The 23,172-nt window shown below is 39.1% G+C and overlaps 1 protein-coding gene across 5 annotated transcripts in view; it reads right to left on the reverse strand.

Annotated features, from left to right (window-relative positions):
• Positions 1-23,172, reverse strand: part of RALYL (RALY RNA binding protein like) — an 885,605-nt gene that overhangs the window by 345,001 nt on the left and 517,432 nt on the right. The gene's annotated exons all lie outside the window — the stretch shown is intronic.

A 23,172-nucleotide genomic window follows, 5' to 3' on the forward strand; every position in this document is an offset into this window, starting at 1 on the left:
TCCCAGTTTATTCCTCCAAAGAGTATGTAATGAAGCTTAAGCAACAGAAAACATTTTTAGAAGATTATAAGCTCTTTGTTCATTCTGGTGTTCCTCATAAATGCTGAACACAGAAGGCCCTTGATAATCATTTGGTTGGTCATAACTACGGCATAACTAGCTATTATTTAGCTGAGTGGAATCCATAACATTTTTATAGGATTGATTGGGGATCTTAAATTGTCATCTGCTCTTACACATAACACACTGAATCCATGGAGACAGATTTAGACACCGCATGGCTTACAGTTTTACAGAAAACTGTAAGATCAGTTTTCTCTCCTGACTAAATGCTATTTGAGACATGGGATTTTGGAGCACATTAAGAATATTAGGCCATGGTTTTGATTAGAGCAGCTTCCTAAGAAATCCACAGGTAGAAGTGCCGTGTCTGCAATCAAGCTTTGTATTAATACATTTATATGCAAGTCACAAACTAAGATCTATTTCTGCCATATGGACAGCTACAAAATCTCACAGATTATTTGAAGAAAGGGATAAAATGCACTTTTAATATAATCATAGGATAAGCAGTCCTAATTTAACACTTTTATTTCTAGATCAGCAATTCCTTCACTTTGGGATTTCATGAATCAGACTATATCTCCAAGAAGGAAAACTTCTTTCAAGTAAAGACATTAAAAAAAAATAGTATATCCCATGATCATCATTTCATAAAGAAAAGATAACCCAATATCTGTAAGTTATTATTAAAAGACATGCAGTGTAGCATCTATGGAAAATGGAGGACTAAAAAATACAGACTTTTATGTGTCTGTATCATGAAGGAATCTGACAAAGAAAAAAAGTTGGCCTTCCAGAAGAAAAGATATTCTTGACTTTGATAATATTTTGGTTTGAGGCATGAATACCATCAAATATCTTTCCCTAAATTAAATATCATCTTCTAAAATTTCAGTTAGTAATTTAGTTTAAAAAATATTCCCCAAGTTTTGGATGGCAGTTTTTGTACTTTTGAAGCAAATTTTAAACTATTGGTTGGGGAATCAGGCAATTACCTATAATTCCCCTATGATCTGTATTTAAAGAGTATTTTGTAAGGTTTTATTTCAGATAAATTAGGTAAAAACATTTGTGGAAAAACAATTGAAAGGGTAAATTGGTTATGCTTATATACATTTTTGAAAAAAGAAATTCCTGGAACTGCTCTCTGAAACATATTATACAAAGTTACATTTAATAAACATATCTAAGAAAGTCCTGCTGATGGGTGGGGCTGTGCTTCCTCCCTGTTGGTTGCTTGGCCCGAGGCGGTCCAGTCCTGGAGTCCACAGGCTAGATGGTAAGGCAAAAGGCTAGCTTCAAAAGGACTTAGGCCAACACACACTCTAGGACTGCTGCTTGCCAATGCCCCCATCCCCACGGCAGGCTGCTGCCAACCCACAGCTCTTCAAGGGGCCCTCAAACACCTCCAGGGAGGTCGGCCTCAGTCTCCTGGGGGGTCACTGCTCCTTCCCATGGCTCCTGGTGTGCACAACGTTTTGCTTGTGCCCTCTAAGAGTCTATGTGTCCCCCAGCCTTGTGGAAGTTCTGTATCAAATCTTGCTGTCCTTTAAAGTCAGATTCACTGGGGATTCCAAGTCCCTTTTCTGGATCACCAGGTTGAGCAGTCTAACATGGGGCCTAGAACTTTGCAACAGTGTGAAAACTTCTTTGGGGTTGTTGATTTCCTAATCAGGGTCCTGCCCACCAGAGCAAGACCCAGTTTTCCCCAGAGCCAGGGCCTCCCATCTGGAAGCTTGCACAGACCTTTGATCCTCATCCATGAGAGGGCAGACAGGAGAAGGAAGAACTATAATTGCACAGCTTCCATGGAGAAAAACAGAATCACAAAGCTAACCAAAATGATCACGGGGATCACAGCCTTGCGTGACTCAGTGAGGGTGTGAACCATGCTGTGTAGGGTCGCCCAAAATGAACAGGTCATGGTGGAGAGTTCTGACAAAACGTGGTTCACAGAGAAGGGAATGGCAAACCACTTCAGTGTTCTTGCCTTGAGAACCCCGTGAACAGTATGAAAAGGCAAAAAGATAGGACATTGAAAGATGAACTCCCCAGGTCAGTAGGTATCCAATATGCTACTAGGGAAGAGCAGAGAAATAGCTCCAGAAAGAATGAAGTGGCTGGGCCAAAGTGAGAACAAGGCTCCGTTGCGGATGTGTCTAGTGGTCCAAGTCAAGTCCGATGTGGTAAAGAACAACATCACATAGGAACCTGGAATGTTAGGTCCATGAATCAAGGCAAACTGGACATGGTCAAGCAGGGGATATCAAGAGTAAACATTGACATGTTAGGAATCAGTGAACTAAAATGGACTGGAATGGGCAAATTTAACTTAGATGACCATTATATCTACTACCATAGGCAAGAACCCTTTAGAAGAAATGGAGTAGCCTTCATAGTCAACAAAAGAGTTCAAATGCAGTACTTGGGTGCAATCACAAAAACAATAGAATGATCTTGGTTCATTTATACAGCAAATTGTTCAATATCACAGTAATCCAAGTCTATGCCCCAACCATTAATGCTGAAGAAGAGGAAGTTCAATGGTTCTATGAAGATCTACAAGGCCTTCTAGAACTAACACCAAAAAAAGATGTTCTTTTCATCATAGGGGACTGGAATGCAAAAGTAGGAAGTCAAGAGATACCTGGATTAACAAGTAAGTTTGGCCTTGGAGTACAAAATGAAGCAGGACAAAGGATAACAGAGTTTTTTTTTCCAAGAGAATGTACTGGTCATAGCAAATATTCTCTTCCAACAACACAAGACACGACTCTACACATGGATATCACCAAATGGTCAGTACTGAAATCTGACTAATTACATACTTTGCAGCCACAGATGGAGAAGCTCTATACAGTCAGCAAAACAAGACCAGGAGCTGACTGTGGCTCAGATCATGAGCACCTTATTGCAAAATTCAGGCTTAAATCTAAGAGATTAGGGAAAATGACTAGGCCATTCAGGTATGACCTAAGTCAAATCCCATATGATTATACAGTGGCAATAACACATATATTCAAGGAATTAGATCTGGTAGACAGAGTGCCTGAAGAACTATGGGCAGAGCCTCATAACACTGTACAAGAGGCTGTAACCAAAACCATCCACAAGAAACAGAGATGCAACAAGGCAAAATGGTTGTCTAAGGAGGCCTTACGAAGAGCTGAGAAGAGCAGAAAAGTGAAAGGCAAAGGAGAAGAGAAAAGAAAGATATACCCAATTGAATGCAGAGCTCCAGAGAAAAGCAAGGAGAGATAAGAAAGCAATCTTAAGAGAAATGATGCAAAGAAATAGAGGAAAACAGTAGAAGAGTAGAAAGTCTAGAGATCTCTTTAAGAAAATTAGAGATACCAGGGGAACATTTCATGTGCAAATGGACACAATAAAGGACAGAAACTGCAAGGACCTAACAGAATCAGAAGAGATTAAGAAGAGGTGGCAAGAATACACAGAACTATATAAAAAAGGTCTTAATGACCCAGAAAACCACAATGTTGTGGTCACTCACCTAGAGCCAGATATCCTGTAGTGTGAAGTGGGCCTTAGGAAGAATTACTACAAACAAAGCTACTGGAGGTGATGAAATTCCAGCTGAGCTATTTAAAATCCTAAAAGATGATGCTGTTAAAGTGCTGCACTCAGAAAAGTGAAAGTGTCAGTCACTCAGTCGTGTCCGACTCTTTGCGACCCCATGGAGTGTAGCCCACCAGGCTCCTCTGTCCATGGGATTCTCCAGGCAAGACTACTGGAGTGGGTAGCCCTTTCCTTCTCCATGGGATTTTCCTGATCCAGGGATCAAACCCAGGTCTCCTGCATTGCAGGCAGATTGTTTATTATCTGAGCCCACAGGGAAGCTCATGCTGCAGTCAATACACCAGCAAACTTAGAAAACTCAGAAGTAGACACAGGACTGGAAAAGGTCAGTTTTCATTTCAATCACAAAGAAAGGCAATGCCAAAGAATGCTGAAACTACTGAAGTATTGTGCTCATTCCACATGGTAGCAATGTAATGCTCAACATCTTTCAAGCTAGGCTTCAACAGTATGTGGTCTGAGGTGCACAGACTGGATTTAGAAAAGGGAGAGGAACCAGAGATCATATTGCCAACATCCGTTGGATCATAGAAAAAGCAAGGGAATTCCAGAAAAGCATTTACTTCTGCTTCACTGACTATGACTGTGGATCACAACAAACTGGAAAATTCTTAACGACATGGGAATATCAGACCAACTTATCTGCCTCCTAAGAAATCTGTATGCAGATAAAGAAGCAACAGTTAGAACCAGACATGGAACAATGGACTGGTTCAAAATTGGGAAAGGAGTACGTCAAGACTCATTGGCGCCCTGCTTATTTAACTTACATGCAGAGTACATCATGTAAAATGCTGGCCCGGATGAATCAAAAGCTGGAATCAAGACTGCCGTAAGAAATATCAACAACCTGGGATATGCAGATGATACCACCCTCATAGCAGAAGGTGAAGAGGCGCTAAAGAGCCTCTTTATGAAGATGAAAAAGAGGAATCAAAAGCTTGGCTTAAAATTCAGTACTCGGAAAACTAAGATCACGGCATCCAGTCTTATCACTTTGTGGCAAACAGATGGGGAAACAATGGAAACAGTGGAAGATTTTATTTTCTTTGGCTCCAAAATCACTGCAGATTATAATCGCAGCCATGAAATTAAAAGACGGTTGCTCCTTGGAAAAAACCTATGACAAATCTAGACAGCATATTAAAAAGCAGAGAAATCACTTTGCCGACAAAGGTCCATATAGCCAAAGGATGGTTTTTTCAGTAGTCATGGACAGATGTGAAGGGTGGACTGTAAAGTAGGGTGAGTGCCCAAGAATTGATGTTTTCAAACTGTGGCGCTGGAAAAGACTCTTGAGAGTCCCTTGGACTGCAAGGAGATCAAACCAGTTAATCCTAATTGAAACAACCTTGAATATTCATTGGAAGGACTGATGCTAAAGCTGAAGCTCCAACACTCTGGCCACTTGATGCGAAGAGCAGATTCATTGGAAAAGACCTTGATGCTGGGAAAGACTGAGGGCTTGAGGAGAAGCGGGTGACAGAGGATGAGATGGCTGGATGGCATCACTGACTTAATGGACATATGTTTGAGCAAACTCTGTGAGATACTGCAGGACAGGGAAGCCTGGTACGCTGCATCCACGGGGTCACAAATATTTGGACTCGACTTAGCGACTGAACTCGGAGAAGGCGATGGCGCCCCACTCCAGTCCTCTTGCCTGGAAAATCCCATGGACGGAGGAGCCTGGTAGGCTGCAGTCCACAGGGTTGCTGAGGGTCGGACACGACTGAGCGACTTCACTTTCACTTTTCACTTTCATGCATTGGAGAAGGAAATGGCAACCCACTCCAGTGTTGTTGCCTAAAGAATCCCAGGGACTGGTGGGCTGCCGTCTATGGGGTCCCACAGAGTCGGACACGACTGAAGTGACTTAGCAGTAGCAGTAGCGACTGAACTATAAGAGCAAACAAATTTCATGGAAAAATACAAGTAATTTTCAATTGATATATTTGTTAACCTTTCAGAATAACATATTTATCAAACAATTTGGAACTGGCAGTACAGAAAATCTTGTTGATTATGGGTTTTATGTTTGAAAAATCCTTTAGTTTAGTTCTTTAAGCATATTTATATTTTAAGAACTCTAAGCAACTTAATAGATAAAACTGATTTTTGTCTTTTTTTCTGTTGCACCAAAAACATTGGTATATGCCCTCTTGTAATCAAATTTAATGTAAAAGTAAGTAAGATCAAATCTAAGGACCACGGATAAGTCAACCTGTGTTTCCTTTGAAGGGATTACTCTAAAATAGTCTATAAGGTTGTACTTCTTGCGTTACTTAGTAAGCAAGAATGGACCACACTAATACGCATATGAGAGTTGTTTTGTACAATGGATTTTTATCGAGTGTCCAGTATATGCTAAAATATGCTAAAGCATAAAGAAAATTATCCTGTCTACCAGGATTATTCAGTCTTGAAGATATAAGAAAAACTACCTTTTTGATACTTATAAAGTCCTGTATAATCATCCTGACTATACAAAGGGGTCTGTGCAAGAAGAGGCCAGAGGATCCCCTGAGAGGAGCCGACTCCTCTTCAGGAGTGATGCTGAGGTGTGTGATGAGCAGAGACAGCGGGCGGGGGCAGGAAGTCCAGGCCTAACCTGGTCCTCCTGAAGCCTGCAGAATCTAGCAGTGCCCACCTTTCTCTGGGCCTTGGGGCAATCACCCGAAAAATGAGAGCGTGAAACTCAACCCTCCACCATCTCTTCCAATTCTGAAAATTCAGTAACTATTTTTTTTTAAACCATAGTCAAGTTAGTAAAGCAAGATTGTTGTAAATTTATTGAACACCACTAGAAGAACACATTTTTAGAAATCAGAACTTCTTGATGAGAGGAGCTGAAATTATTATGAGATTATTAAAATTCTCACATTTTTGGCAATCATCTCATGAAGAAATATAAGTAATCCATGATGTTTCTTTCCCAAAGTGTCTTCTAAAGGGACGGTACACTGAGACATTCTTAATAGGTTTATAAGCACTGTGGACAAAACGCACTGAAGGCTTGGCAGAAAGGGTTACGAGTAATTCCTTATACAGGAAAAGAATAAAGGCAAAACATATCTTTGAAGTTATTTAGGTGTCTTCTCAGGGGAAAAAGTTAGAACTGATCCTGAGCAGAAAGTTCATAACCAGGATGCCAGCAGCAGGAGGAATTCAGGGCAATAGATGGAAGAAGATGGGTTTTCTTTTCTGTAGGTGTGAAATAGTTAGAGAAGCTATCTTAGAGTGAAAAAAGTTAAACCCTGCGGTGGAGGAACAAGCTTTCAAGAATTTTGATGTCAAATAAGTAAAAGTCAACTTAAACCGCCTAGGGGTGTTTTGAGACTAAATTAAGCAAGATGAATGTAAGAAAAGAGTGGAAGGCCTGGGCATCATTTTCGAGGCACACTATTAGATGTGAGCTGCTCTATTTACCGAGATGTATTGAGAAGTAAAATATTTCTTTAAAGTTAGTTTGATGAAAATGAAAGGAGATCCAACCAGTCCATCCTAAAGGAGATCAGTCCTGGGTGTTCATTGGAGGGACTGATGTTGAGGCTGAAACAGCCTTATCAACAGAATAATACTAGTCGTCAAAACAAAATTATTTTGGTATCTTTTTTTATTACTATTTTTTGGTTGTGCTGGGTCTTAGTTGCAGTATGTGGGGTCAAATTCCGTGATCAGGGATTGAACCCCGGGCCCCTGCATTGGGAATGTGGAGTCTTAGCCACTGGACAGCCAAGGAACCCCTGTTTATCTTCTTTAAATCCCGCCCCCCGCCCATATTCATTCACCAAGATGACTGCTCTGTCTCTACAGGGTCTTAGCAATCTGCTTCCCTCTTTACTTCTCACAGCAACGACCTAAGTTTAGATAGTATCTTTTAAGGGATCCCTCTGCCTTAACAAACTAACCCAAGTATCTCAGCATAATAGTCAAACTTCCACTGAGGCTCTCTATGGGATAACCACGTGGATCAGCCACTCGTGGGAAATTCCTAGCTCTTACTCCTGATGTCCTGGTTGTTTTAAATAATATCTTACATTCTATCCTCCATCTCCTGTCCGCACCCCTAAAACCAAAGTTTTACTCCTTTCCAGACCTTTACTCAAAACCATCTTCCTAAGAAACAAACAAAACTTCATTCTCAAATGCTTGTCTCTTTCGTTCAGGGAGAATTCATCACTTCTCACTTCCTCCTCTGGGCTCCCACAGTAGCATTTAGCACCATTTAAGTGAGCTGAAGGACGAGGTGAAACAAAGTTTTAATCATGTTTGATCCCTTATACCTTGTATAGTGACTCTTCAGTCAACATTTTCTGCTCATCATCAAACCCAGACAGATACACAGTTCCATGAGATGTAACGGTAGTCCTCTATAAGAGAATTACCTGCTATTATCACATGGCTTTTCTTATCCAAGGAGATAAGCCACGGGGGAAAGGGGACACAGCCTACAAATATTTGCCTGAAAGTTTTACTGAGAACGCTTAGGGGAAAAAGCTTGTCAGGAGGGCAGTATTTTCTCACAGAGTACCACACACTCCATGCTACATGGAAATACCCATTCCTCATGTTCACTCTCAGAAAATCACCAGCATCCTCTCCAGTTTATACAAATTCAGGTTAAAGGCTGCAAAAGTGGGTCCCTATCCGTCATTTTTGACTAATGTACTTGAAGACCGGCTAACTCTGGCTATGGAAAAGGAAAGGCAGAAAACAGCTGGTAACATTCTATCACACCAGAAGCAGAGATGCTCTCAGAGATAACTCTGCTTCAGATTTCTCTGGAGCCAATCTGAAGTGATTCACACTGACTTAAGTTGCAGAGATTGGAGGAACAAAAGAGAATCTCTGTAATGAATTGAAAACATTAAACATTTGAGCACATGAGTTCCTAATGATAGAGAAATGCTTCATCAATCGCATTTAAATGATACTAGCCAATTCATTGTTCTGAAAACTGATAAGGAATAGAGCACTTATCTTGATTTTCCTATATACACTGTACTGCAGCATAACTAAAGAGCTGATCAGAAGTTCTTTTCACATAAATATTACAGCAAATAAGTTAAGAAGAAATCACCATTTTGGAGTCCTTGATGAAATACCAGATTTTAGGCAATGATCATAAATGGTCACTAAAATCCAAGAAGAGGGATGAGAGGATACCTTTGGCCTCTTGATGGAAGTACTCAAACTATCTATGAAGTATTCCTGTCAAAACTTGAACCAGAATCAGATCCATCTTTAGATTTAACTTGCAGTTTATAGGAAATACAGGGCAGTGGAAACAAATATTTAAAAAATTAGAAGATTAAAGTTAAAAATACCATGGGACAAGTTGCCCATTTTTTTCTCCCACAAATGAATTAAGTGGGAAAACAGAAAAGACAGAGGCAGACCTCTTTCCCCTGTTTCAGTAGAGCCACTCCACTTCCTCACTTTCACCTGGATAACTGAAATTTTTCTTACAACTCAGGACTTATCATTAGGATTCATAATCAGATTTTTTACTTGTCTTTCCCGGTAGACGGAACAAGCTCAATGGTCAACTAATTTTATATTACTAGCAACTACCAGAATGTCCAGCATACAGTGCATAACAAGTGCTCAATAAATTTTTGCAGAATAAATAAGTGACTAAATTCCAAGCACCATATAATTGCCATTTGTCCTATATTTATAACTCATTTTTCCTCTTACCAGATCTGAGAGTAGAGTAAACAATGGAAGGCAAGGTGGCAAAAAAGCTTTGCCTCTGACCTCAGAAAAAGGCTTGCAAAACTTTGTTTATCAGTGTTCTAAGTATCTGCTACATACTAATATTATCTGGAAAAATTTTTTAAATACCTATAGTTGGTCCCAACTCCAGAGATTCTGATTGATTTCATTTTGGCTGGAACCAAGGTATATTATTTTTTAAATCTCTTGAGGAGATATAATTGTGGGGTTGGATGGAAAACTGCAACTGCTTTTAATATCCTTCCACCCTATTTTGGGCCTTCCTTGGTGGCTCAGATGGTAAGGCGACTGCTTGTAATGAGGGAGACCTGGATTCAATCCCTGGGTCGGAAAGATCCCTGGAGGAGGAAATGGCAACCCACTGCAGTACTCTTGCCTGGAAAATTCCATGGATGGAGGAGCCTGGTAGGTTACAGTCCATGGGATCAGAAAGAGTCGAACACGACTGAGCAGCTTCACTTACCCTATCTTGTCTCCAACTTTAACCTCTTGTAAGTACAGCCTTCATTGTTATACTTGGATCCTGATTCAGAGCCTGGTTTGTAGTGTTAACGTGTTAATGATATAACTATGTTTGCACATATGCCTACTTCTTCCATCTTTTGGTCGTGTGAATGTATAAGAAAACTTTTTTAAGAGAATGCCCTCATTTTGGTGTTCCTGCTACAGGCCATGAAGTCAACATGGGTTTTTCATAGCAATGCAAAATACGTTATGCTGGTTGGATATTTGTGTTAAAGCTACTTCCTAAGGCAAGGGTAGAGTCCACCATGGCTACCAGAATCAAGGTTCTGCCGTCTTTGTTTTAAATGTAGCTCATACACATCCAGGGGTCTATCAATGCACACGCTATCAAGCGGCTGCCGGTTCTCAATGTGCCAAGACCAAATATCCACGTTCCAGAAAATACTAGATTCAGCAGAGACTGGCCCAGTGCTGCTTCCATCCCTGTTGCCAGACAGTTCCTTTCAGCACGATTTATCTATTTGATGATATGAGAAAGCTGGAAAATAACTTACATCAGATGGTTTAGTCAAGACTGTTTTTTGTTTATTTTTTATTATGGAAAGTTTCAACCATATACAGAAATCAAAAGACTAGAGTAATGAAAGTGCACACCCATCATCCAGCTTAATAATTGTCAGTTCAAAAGAACTCTGTTTTATCTACTATCCAATTTCAGGTTATTTGGAACCAAATCTAGACATTATGTCATGTTTTCATTAAGTATCTCAGCATAACTTAAGGATAAGGTTTATTTAAATAAAAACACAAAGCAATCACCACATCTATAAACCTTAACAATAATTTCTTAATATCATCAAAAAGCCAATTAGCAGTCAAATTTCTTTGTCTCAAAAATATATTTCTTTATGCAGGGTTCAAATATAGATCCAAATTAGATTCATGAATTAATAATTGAGCTAAAATGTTGTGATTGTAGCATAGAGTGCAAGAAGTTTTAAGAAGCAAGATAGGGAACAAAAATGCATTCTTATCAGGAAAGCATGATAAGTTAACATGAAGGGGTTTGGCATTATCTTGAAAACAAGAGAAGTCTTTGAATTATTAAGGATTTGAAGTGAAGTGAATGTCGCTCAGTCGTGTTTGAATCTTTGTGACCCCATGGACTATACAGTTCATGGAATTCTCCAAGCCAGAATACTGGAGTGGGTAGCCTTCTATGGGGTCACTGAGAGTCGGACACGACTGAGCAACTTCACTTTCACTTTTCATTTTCATGCGTTGGAGAAGGAAATGGCAACCCACTCCAGTGTTCTTGCCTGGAGAATCCCAGGGACGGGGGAGCCTGGTGGGCTGCCGTCTATGGGGTTGCACAGAGTTGGACACAGCTGAAGTGACTTAGCAGCAGCAGCAGCAGCAGCAGCCTTTCCCTTCTCCAGGGGATCTTCCCAACCCAGGGATTGAACCCAGGTTTCCTGCATTGCAGGCGGATTCTTTACCAGCTGAGCCACAAGGGAAGCCCAAGCATTTAAAGATGTGCATATATTTAAAAGTAGAAGAAACTGAGTAAAGTTATAGGAGCTGGAAAAAAGGTTGTGTGTTGAATCATGTGTTTCAGAGTCTGCAAAATTCTGGACTGACTTTAAATTTTCTATGAGAACTGAACTTGCAGGTCTTATAAGATCATGAGAAAAGCAACTTTCCAATTTGGATAACTGTCATTTGTATGGGTCCATGAGGAGAGAACAAAATAAAAATGTTAATATGCTAATGAAAACGTTAACACACATATGAATATGACAAAATAAAGATGCTACTATGACAAAATAAAAATGTTAATATGAAGAGCTGCTTCAACTCAAGGAAAAGAGAAAAAGCACTCTGCAGAATTTCTTCTAGATTGACCAGGCAGGTTTACCTGGGAAGAAATGGAGCAACATCAAATGAGCATACAATCAGGTGAAGTCCCCTGCTGTTTCTCAAAAAACATGCACAATAAAAGACAAATATGTAAAAATAATTATTGCTATAAACAAAAGGCTTGCCTATAACAAAATAACTCAGAGTCTAGAAATTAAATCTTGATACATACAAAGAAAAAGAATGGAGATATTATTATAAGAGTAAAAGTTATGTTTGACTTGAAGGTCAAATCCCTAAAGAAGACAAGATTGTGTATATTGTATAATTCAAAATAAAGATTTTTCATTCAACATGTATAAAGCAAAAATGGAAACAGAATACTTGGAGAATGAAGCAGATATAAGAAAAGTGTGTGGCTATGTTTTTTAATCTATGGCTTATCAAGTAGGGTAAAATGGTAAGAATTTATAGACGATAGGTTTAAAATATAATTCATATGTAAGGCATTTTCGCTGTATGTGATTATATTGAATGCTATACCCCGGAAAGGGTTCGAGAAGATCCCCTGGAGAAGGAAATGGCAATCCACTCCAGTACTATTGCCTGGAAAATCCCATGGACAGAGGAGCTTGGTAGGCTACAGTCTATGGGGTTGCAAAGAGTCGGACACAACCAAGCGACTTCACTTTCACTTTTCATACCCTGAAAACAGAAAATACACTTTCTTTCAAATTCTCTTGGGTATATATTCAAAATTTGCTACCTTTTAGGCTCCAATTATTCTTTAGGGAATTCCACAATTTATGAATTATATATACCTGGATTTCTAGTGACAATTTCAAATAAAATATGGAATCTAATGAAAGCAAAAACAAAATTATAGACTGTCTTAATATGATGATTTGCTGTTGCTGTAGTTCAGTCACTCACTCATGTCCAGCTCTTTGTAACCCCATGGATTGCAGTACACCAGGCTCCCCTGTCCTTCACTATCTCCTGGAGTTTGTTCAATCTCATTAATAAACACCAAAAAACAGTACCTATAATACAGGTCACATTTGCCACTACTGAAAAATTTACAGTCTTAAATACATACCAAAATTAGAAAATATAAATTGAATTAATTAGCTAATGAAAAAAAACTAAGAATAAATCTAAAGAAACAGATGATAAAATCTAATAAATACAGAAACTAACAACATTGCTGTTGTTCAGTTGCGTTGTGTCTGACTTTTTGCGACCCCATGGACTGCAGCACACCAGGCCTCCCTGTCTATCACCAACTCCCAGAGCTTGCTCAAATTCATGTCCACTGAGTTGGTGATGCCATCCAACCATCTCATCCTCTGTCGTCCCCTTCTCTTACTGTCCTCAATTTTTCCCAGCATCAGGGTCTTTTCAATGAGTCAGTTCTTTGCATCAGGTGGCCAAAGTATTGGAGCTTCAGTTTCAGAATCAGTCCTTCCAATGAATAATCAGGACTGATTTCCTTTAGGATGGACTGGTTGGATTTCCTTGCTGTCCAAAGGAGTCTTCTCCAACACCACTGTTCAAAAGCATCATTTCTTCGGCACTCAGCTTTCTTTATAGTCCAACTCTCACATCCATACATGACCACCGGAAAAACCATAGCTCTGACTAGACAGACCTTTGTTGGCAAAGTGATGTCTCTGCTTTTTAATATGTTGTGTAGGTTTGTCATAGCTTTTCTTCCAAAGAGGAAGCATCTTTTAATTTCATGATTAGTCACCATCTGCAGTGATTTTGGAGCCCAAGAAAATAAAGTCTGTCACCGTTCCCATTGTTTCCCCATCTATTTGCCCTGAAGTGATGGGACCAAATGCCATGATCTTAGTTTTCTGAATGTAGAGTTTTAAGCCAACTTTTTCACTCTCCTCTTTCACTTTCATCAAGAAGCTCTTTAGTTCTTCTTTACTTTCTGCCATAAGGGTGGTGTTATCTGCATATCTGAAGTTGTTGATATTTCTCCAGAAATCTTGATTTCAGCTTGTGCTTCATCCAGCACAGCATTTCACATGATGTGCCCTACATGTAAGTTAAATAATCAGGGTGACAATATACAGCCTTGACGTACTCTTTTCCCAGTTTTGAACCAGCCAGTTGTTCCATGTCTGCTTCTAACTGTTGCTTCTTGATCTGCATGCAGATTTCTCAGGAGGCAGGTAAGGTGTTTTGGTATTCCCATCTCTTAAGAATTTTCCACAATTTGAAGTGATCCACACAGTCAAAGGTTTTAGCATAGTCAATGAAGCAGAAGTAGATATCTTTCTGGAATTCTCTTGCTTTTTCTACGATCCAATGGATGTTGGCAATTTGATCTCTCATTCCTCTGACTTTTCTAAATCCAGACTGAATATCTGGAAGTTCTCAGTTCATGTACTGTTGAAACCTAGCTTGAAGGATTTTAAGCATTACTTGGCTAGCAGTGAAATGAGTGCAATTGTGTGGTAATTTGAACATCATTTGGAATTGACTTTCTTTGGAACTGTAATGAAAACTGACATTTTCCTAATGACATTAGGAAGGTGAAAATACAGTACAGCTAATATATAAATCCAACAGGTAGTTCTTTGAAAGAAATATTAAAATAGACAAACTTTTATTAAGCAAACTAAGAATCAGATGGACAAATCACAAAGTTACAAAACTTAATTGGAAAAATAAATAAAGAAAATATTAAATTAATTCTCAATTTTCAAATCTATATTCATAGTTATCCATGAGTTATCTTTTCTTTCTACTAAACACTTATGGATCAACTATAATAGAGGAAGTTGAGAAATTTGTAAAATGTTGTGCTGATATGATTTCAAAGGTGCAACCAACCAAACATCAATGGAATATATATATTTTACTATTATTTAAACCAATTCAAAGTTCATTAAGACTAGTAAAAAATTTTTAACGTCAAATCTCTTTAAAAAATTCCATATATCATTGGAATGAATCCTGATAAAGATATAGTCACAAAACAAAACTATGGCCTGATCACATTTATGATCAATTCAGTTCAGTCAATCAGTTATGTCCAACTCCTTGTGACCCCATGAACTGCAGTGACGCAAAAATTGCATACTGTAACCCCAAGTGAATAAATGTCCTATATACTTTATTCTTGGATAAGCAAACAAATTGGAAAGGTGGTGATTCTTCCACATTAATTTGAAAATTCAATATAGTATACTCTTCCCCCCAAAACAAACAAATAATAAAATTCCAAACATCATTTTGGAAGACTTGAAATGTGATCCAGAAAGAATGAACATCTAAGAACAGATATAATTTGGGGTGAATGGGGAAGAGGGGTAGAAATAAAATAAATATTGAAAGGGAATAGCCATATCAGATGTTAGAAAATATAAACCCATCATAAAGCTGGGTTTGGTAGTTGATCCTGGTATTTATATGTATATATGTATTTATCAGTTCAGTTCAGTTCAGTCGCTCAGTCGTGTCCAACTCTTTGTGACCCCATGGACTGCAGCACGCCAGGCCTCCCTGTCCATCACCAACTCCCGGAGTCCATCCAAACCCATGTCCATCAAGTAGCTGATGCCATCCAACCATCTCATCATCTCTCATCCCCTTCTCCTCCTGTCCTCAATCTTTCCCAGCATAAGGGTCTTTTCAAATGAGTCAGCTCTTTGCATCAGGTGGCCAAAGTACTGGAGTTTCAGCTTCAGCATCAGTCCTTCCAGAGAACACCTAGGACTGATTTCCTTTACGATGGACTGGTTGGATCTCCTTGTAGTCCAAGGGACTCTCAAGAGTCTTCTCCAACACCACGGTTCAAAAGCATCAATTCTTTGGCACTCAGCTTTCTTCATAGTCCAACTCTCACATCTCTACATGACTACTGGAAAAACCATAACCTTGACTAGATGGACCTTTGTTGGCAATATATATATATGTATATATATATATATATGTGTATATATATATATATGTGTGTGTATATATATATATATATATATATATATGAAGTCGCTCAGTTGTGTCTAGCTCTTTGCAACCCCATGGCCTGTGGCCTACCAGGCTCCTCTGTCCATGGGATTTTCCAGGCAATAGTCCTGGAGTGGATTGCCATTTCCTTCTCCAGGGGATCTTCCCAACCCAGGGATCAAACCCGGGTCTCCCGCATTATAGACAGACACTTTACCGTCTGAGCCACCAGGGAAGCCATATTTATATGTATACATACATATATGTGTGTGTATATATATATACATATTAATATATACACGTTGTTGTTGTTGTTGTTTAGTTTCTAAGTCATGTCCAACTCCTTTGCAACCCCTTGGACTATACCCTGCCAGGCTCCCTGTCCATGGGATTTTCCAGGTAAGAATAATGGAGTGGGTTGCTATTTCCTTTTCCAGGGGATCTTTCTGACCCAGGCATCAAACCCAACCCGTGTGTCCTGCGTTGGCAGATGGATCCTTTATACTCAGTCACCAGGGAAACCTATATATACACACGCTGCTGCTGCTAAGTCGCTTCAGTTGTGTCCAACTCTGTGCAACCCCACAGACGTCAGCCCACCAGGCTCCCCTGCCTCTGGGATTCTCCAGGCAAGAACACTGGAGTGGGTTGCCATTTCCTTCTCCAATATATATACATATATGTATACATATATATGAAATGCTAGATACTCCAGAAATTGCTTCAAGATAACTAATATCATGAATTACCATTTCATATCAGTAGGTAAAATATGTTTTATTCAAAGTAGTGATATCGAGACAACTAAATTGACACAGAAAAAATACCTTATTTCTTACTCTAAAATATTTTCAAGTGGGTCACAGTCTTAATGACAAAAATATAAATATAATCACAAAATTTCTAGAAGAAACATTTTCTAAGAAACTTGTTTAGGAAAGAGCTTCTAGGATTTCCTTGGTGCTCCAGTGATTAAGATTCTATGCTACCAATGCAGGGGGCTTGGGTGTGATTCCTGGTTGGGGAACTAAGATCTCACATGCTGCACAGCAAGGCCCAAAAATTTTAAAAAGAAGAAGAAAAAAAGAACCTCCTAGGAAGTACACAGAGAAAGAAACATTTTAAAGTTTGATTTATTTGCTTGAATATCAATACTATATAGACTACAAAGCTTTTTTTTTCTAGATATGATTTTAAAAGTAAAAATTAAAAAATGGTCACGATGCAAATAAAAATTTAAAATGATGAGAATGCAATTACTTTTATCATAGAAAATATGTTTTGCAAATAAGTAAAAAAATCTAATACTTAAGTACATAACAATAAATATTAATATGTGCATCACAGGAAAAGCTTATAAATATGAACTAATTTCATTTATAGTTAAGGAAATGCACATAAATCAACAAGAATATATATTTTACCCATGACATTAATAAATGTAAAAAGTTTTATAAGACACATTTTAAACATGGGGCAAATGATGAAACAGGCATTCTCACATACCATTTGTGTGAGGAGATATGGATTCAACATCTTTGGAAAACCTGAACTGTGTCTACAATTCCCTATTGGGCACTAGTTAAATAATGAACTATTCATTCACTAGAATACTATTGCAAACAAATAAGCTAATAAGGAAAAACACTCACCATAACATAATAAGATGCAGAACAAGACTGATCCTAGGTCTCTAAAAAGCCCATAGGAACTTTTTAGAAATATACAACAGAAGTCTTTCAAAATTTAAAAATATTTTGTATACATAAGTACATAGGAATAGAAATAGTGTGGAAACTTATAAGTAAAGCAGTCATTCTCTGCCTCAGTTCCCTCTACTTATGTTATTTCCCTGTGAGTATTTAACTTTCAACAGCTCTAAAAAATCCTCCAGCTAGTTTATTATATTTCTCTAAATAATATGATTCCTGCTCTCATGTTACAAGATAGCTTATTTACACTATCATTATTTTCCCGTGTCATTTCTTGAAATATAATCACATCACTGTTTTAATTTCACTATTGGTAACCATGCAAGTTTGAATAATTTACTTAAACCTCCACTTCTTGTCCCATTAACATACTTGATATTTGCCACTTTGCCTTGTAACCCTGTTCTTTCGGTCTCTACTTTCTACTCCCAAACACCAATTCTCTATAATTTTAAATTTTGATTACTGGTGTGAAGAACAAATGCATTTTGGTTCATAACTATCAGTCTTCTGAATTTAAGCAGGTTGAATATAAAATCAAATGATGTTGAGGCTATAACGGCTCTGTAAAGACAAATGGTTATTATACTGACTTCCTGAACAATTTTACCTGTGTCCCTCCTGCTCGTCCACTCACAGATTTTAAAATCGTCCTTTCCTTTTCTACTTTTTCCCTTGCCTTTGTCATTGTCTAGCTTTTCTGATGTCTCAAGCATATTATGACACTGCTTGGCTCCCCTTTAAGGAAGAGCCTGCCTCAGCAGTTGAAAATGCTGCCAGCAAGCTGCCTTTTCTCGGCTGACAGTCCTCGCCAGATTGCCTCACATGAAGAGCTGCACTGACCAAGGACACACACCTGAGGGCGGCTCTCAGGAGACAGCTGATCCAGGCGGGGGGATAAAGCTCTCCCGTTTCGGGCTCAGTGGAGACCGGCTGGGACAGACGGTATTCACTCCCGCGCTTTCCTGGGCTCGCCTGAGGCTGTTGAGACCGCATCACAGGCGCACTTCTCCCTCCGCCCAATGCTGTTTCCTCCCAGCCTTTCACAAAGGTCTTGATCCCTATTACAGTCAATCCCAGGTGCTAATTTCATCCCAGAGTCTGCTTCCTGGAGAACCCATTTGCAACCATGCAGGCTGTTCCAGTGTGACTAGCACTTTGCTCAGTGACCTGGAGACAGGCCGATGAACAGAATGCTGCTGCTGCTAGGTCGCTTCAGTCGTGTCCGACTCTGTGCGACCCCATAGACGGCAGCCCACCAGGCTCCCCCATCCCTGGGATTCTCCAGGCAAGAACGCTGGAGTGGGCTGCCATTTCCTTCTCCAATGCATGAAAGTGAAAAGTGAAAGTGAAGTCGCTCGGTCGTGTCCGACTCTTTGCGACCCTGTGGACTGCAGCACGCCAGGCTTCCCTGTCTATCACCAACTCCCCGAGTTTCCTCAAACTCATGTCCACTGAGTCGGTGATGCCATGCAACCCAAAACGACTGGTGCTAAAGAAAAATCCCCCAGGTGTCCTTTCTCCGCCATCCCATTTGTGGTAAACTGTCCTCGCTGGGAGCAAGTCAGAGTCCATCCAGCAAGACCTCTCTTCATCCTTTCTCTAGTGAGGCATGCTTACCTCTTGAGGGATCCCGTATCCAGCTGCCAACTGGGACGTAAAGCCAGAAGGAGAACCCGGTTAAACACAAGTCCAAGATTCAGTCTTCTCTCTCCCTCTCTCATTCTCTCCTTCCCTCTCTTTCTTCCCTCAACTCCTCTCCTGATGCCTCCCCTTTCCTGTGTCAGAAGAATCCTAGACAGAGAAGGTCCATCATCTTCAGTTTTCTGTTTGGCTTAGTTTGAGCTGCTGTAACAAAATACCACAGACTGGATGCCTTGGGTACAACAGAAATGTATCCCCTGCGCCTCTGGAGGCTGTAAGTCTGAGAGCAGATTGCCAGCATGGTGGTCCTCGTGAGAACCCTTTGCAGATTTCCAACTTTTCATTGTATCCTCACATGGTGGAAACAGGGCAAAGGAATTCTCTGGGATCCATTTTCTCAGAGCACGAATCCCATTGCTGAGAATGGAGCCCTCAGGATGCAATCATCTTTCAGAGGCCCTACTTCCTAATACTATCACAATGGGGTTAGGATTCAGCAGATCTATTTTGAGGAAACACATTCAATCCATAACACTATTTAGTTCACGTTTCCTATTTATATCTTTTTATAACTCTGACAGCCACACAGAAAAACCTCAGCTTCCAGCAGACAGGCCATCAGCTCTGAGGGGTCATTTCTCCTCTTGGGCTATTGACTAATCCAACATCTTTTAATACAATGTCCAAACCTTTTCCTATGTGGTCACCAGTACCAGTGACTCTGTCTTTGGCACACTTCCTGCTGTTTCTGAAACTGTGGCTTATCCACGGTTCCACATGTATACATTTTCATAATAATAGTGAGAAGGAAAAAGAATCAAAATATCTGCCTTTACAAAGAAATGTTATCCATACTTTAAAAAGAGATATGAACTTAAAAGGGAGAAGAGCACCCTATGTTCAGTGAAGGATGCTCTTTCTTTCTGAGATACTCTCCTATATTCCTCCTCTCCGGTTGGTCCTCCACTTGGTGGGGCCAGGTTCAACCAGGACTGCCCACTCTCTAGTCCTGCTTCACGGTCTCATCTGGGATTTGATGCAGGGTCTCCTGAACTTCTCTTCTTCCTTCTTGATTTGTTCCCCAATTTGTAGGAAAGACACCCTCGAGTGACCCCTTGCCCCAGCCTTACAGTAATGTTTCACTTTGGGACCTTCTCTCTTCTGTTTCCTCATTTGGCTTTCTTCAGTCAAAATTGGTCTCCTTGGGATTGTTGAAGGTATTTGTTTGCAGATGACCACCATTCTGTTCTTTTAAAACTTGCTAGTGTACATTGTTTTAAATCCTTTTATTAATATAGTATCATGAGGGAAAAGGTATCAATACAAAATGCTCTCTGTCAGCTAGAAGTCTTCCAGGAAACTTGGATGACGTTCATCTGGCAATAAGACTGGGATTCTAGGAAGGAAAGGACACTTTCCTTTGATTGCAATCATTTTGAGCTATTGGAAGTTTTTACTGTGAAAGCATATTCATTTGTTTTTCAATAAAAGAAAACTAATTTGGCAAATGGACAAACATTTGAAAAACAACTACTATGTACCAGGCACTGCTCTGGACAGCTTTTGAGGGTACAAGAGATTGAAGACAATTCAACACCAATTAAACAATTTGAAAAAGAAATTATCACTAAAGCGGCACAGCAACTTCTGGCTTTGTCACTATGTGGCAAGTCAGTTGAAGCCTATAGATTTTTGGTATGCTTTATAAAAGTACAATGAAAGCAATCTTTATAGTGTCAGCAGCTGAAATTCCTTTCACTTGCATAATGTGATCACTAAAACAATCTTTAGCATCATGTAAAATCTGAATCAGCATCTTAAAGTGAGCTCATTCTGCCATGTAAAAGATTTTTCCATTGTCTTATGTGTTTGAGAATGATATTAGCTATAAAATTATGATCAAAGTCAAGCAAAATGAAAGAAAAAACCTCCCAAGCTACTTTAGATATTTAATGGGAGAATAGAGAATTGATTATCCTCATATGGCTCCTTAAACTTAATGCATTTTAAGACATAATGAGTTTTACTCATTTTATATGCATTTAAGGGATATTTACAAATATACAGGTAATGCTCCCTTTAATTTTCACAATTTCTCTAATTTCTAGGAAATCTATACTCAATTTTGGATAAGTTCATATATTTACATTCAGTTTTCAAATACAAGGGAACTTCAAGGGCTGGTGAAGAAAATAAAAGGCACTAACAATTTCAGAATATTTATTGGTACGAAGCATTGTGAAGCTAGTTTAGGACTCTTTTTTTTCTTTTAAACTACTATATCAGAATAGTAATATTTCATCTTGACCTCTGGAGCAATATTAAACACACCAACATTCACATTATAGGGGTCTCAGGAAAAGAGAAAGAGTAACGGTCTGAGAAAATACTTGAGTATATTAAATCTGAGAAAATTCCCTAACATGAGAAAGGAAGCACTCACTCAAGTTCAGGAAGCAGAGTCCCATATAGGATGAACTCAAAGAGGAATATGCCAACACATATATTAATCAAACTGGCAAAAATTAAAGACAAAGAAAAAATATCAAAAGCTAATGACCTATAAGGTCATCAGCTGATTTTTCAGCAGAAACCCTCCAGACCACAAGGGAGTGGTGAGATATATTTCAAGTTATAAAAGGGAAAAGTCTACCATTAAGAATACTCTACCCAGCAAAATTGTCCTTCAGATTTGACAGAGAAATAAAAAACTTTACAGTCAAGTGGAATCTAGGAGAATTCAGCACTACTAAACCAGCTTTACAACAAATGCTAAAGGAATTTTTCTAGGTGAAAAAGAGAACAGCAATTTAAAACAACCTTATACATTTATAGACTGCTAAATCAAAATGGTTGAATGGCATCACAGACTCAATGGACATGAGTTTGGATGGACTCCGGGAGTTGGTGATGGACAGGGAGGCCTGGCGTGCTGCGGTTCATGGGGTTGCAAAGAGTCGGACACGACTGAGCGACTGAACGGAACTGAACTGAAATAAAAATCTCATGGGAACAGCAAACTCAAAAACTACAATAAATACACACACGAAAAGGAAAAAGCAACCCAAATGCAACACTAAAGATGGTTATCAAACCATAAGAGAAGTGAACAAAACAGTAAAGGAAGAAAAAAGACCTACAAAAATAGACCCAAAGCAGTTAAGAAAATGGCAATAAGAACATTAATATCAATGCCATGGCTTCCTCCAGGGTATCTTCCCAAGTCAGGGATCGAACCCAGGTATCCTGCATTGCTTGCAGATTCTTTACCATCTGAGCCACCAGGGAAGCCCATTCATATTGATAATTACCTTAAATGTAAATGAATTGGATGTTCCAAACAAAAGACACAGACTGGCTGACTGGATACAAAAACAAGACCCATATATATGCTGTCTACAAAAGACTCACTTCAGACCTAGGGACACATGCAGACTGAAAGCGAGGGGATGGAAAAAGCTATTCCATGCAAATGGAAATCAAAAGAAAGCTGGAATAGCGATATTCATATCAGACAAAATAGACTTTAAAGATTGTTGCAAGACACAAGGAGGACACTACATAATCATCAATGATCAATCTAAGAAGATATAAAGGTTGTAGATATTTATGCATCCAGCATGGGAGCACTGCAATATATATGACAAATAAATAAAACAATAAAAGGGAGAATCCTTAGCAACAGTGGGGGACTTTAACACCCCGCTTACACCAATGGACAGATGATCAAGGCAGAAAATTAATGAGGAAACACAAGTCTTATTTGACTCAATAAACCAGACAGACTTTATTGATGCTGATAAGACATTCCATCTGAAAGCAGCAGAATACACTTTCTTTTCAAGTGCACCTGGAGCATTCTCCAGGGATAAATCACATCTTGGGTCACAAATCAAACTTTGGTAAGTTTAAGAAAATTGAAACTGTTTCAAACATTTTTTTTTTGACTGAGACACTATGAGATTAGAAATCAATTAGAGGTAAAAAACCTGTAAAAAGCACAAACACATGGGGACCAAACAATCTATTATTAAACAACCAATGGATCACTGAATAAATCAAGAGAAAATAAAGAAGTACCTAGAGAAAAATGACAACAAAACACAATGATCCCAAACCTATG

Source organism: Ovis canadensis, chromosome 9 (genome assembly GCF_042477335.2).
Source record: "Ovis canadensis isolate MfBH-ARS-UI-01 breed Bighorn chromosome 9, ARS-UI_OviCan_v2, whole genome shotgun sequence".
NCBI classification, from domain to species: Eukaryota; Metazoa; Chordata; class Mammalia; order Artiodactyla; family Bovidae; genus Ovis; species Ovis canadensis.